Genomic DNA, 611 nt, shown 5'->3' on the forward strand with positions numbered 1-611 from the left:
TGACTGTGGAGATTAGGTAACAAATGTCCAGGGCCTTCCAGAGGTATATAGTATACAAGATTTGTTAACAAATCCAGCATAGTGTGCCTTCATTATGTAGGAGGATGTAAAATGTCTTGTTTTGATATTCTGTTTACTGTCAGTGTGGAGGAAAGGAACCAAAAAATGTTCACATTTAAGAAGCTGGAATCAGAGATTTTTTTTAAATACTCAAACTAGTTAATAAATTATTAGATTAGTTAGCAGTTAATATAATAGTTGACAATTAATCAGTTAATTAATCAATAATTGCAGCTCTAATTGTGACTAAGTAAAGGGTTAATTGGGTTAAGACCTATTTGTTGACATTCCTTTCTTAATTGAGCTTAATAGTGTCATTATTATCCCCAGGACAAAGTGAGGCCTGAACTCTTTGCAAACATTGTGTCTTAAAAAAACACTCAGTTAAAACTAAGTACAGGTTAAGCCACTTATTATTGTTATATTATTGCATATTTAAAAGTCTATTTAATAACCCAGAAGTTATCCTTCAGTTCAGTTCATGCTCCCAGTATTGACTAGGAACCTTTATTTGACTGGAAATCGATCTTACCCGAACAGTAGAACTTGTG

The sequence above is a fragment of the Epinephelus fuscoguttatus genome, linkage group LG20 (assembly GCF_011397635.1).
Source record: "Epinephelus fuscoguttatus linkage group LG20, E.fuscoguttatus.final_Chr_v1".
Lineage (NCBI taxonomy): Eukaryota > Metazoa > Chordata > Actinopteri > Perciformes > Serranidae > Epinephelus > Epinephelus fuscoguttatus.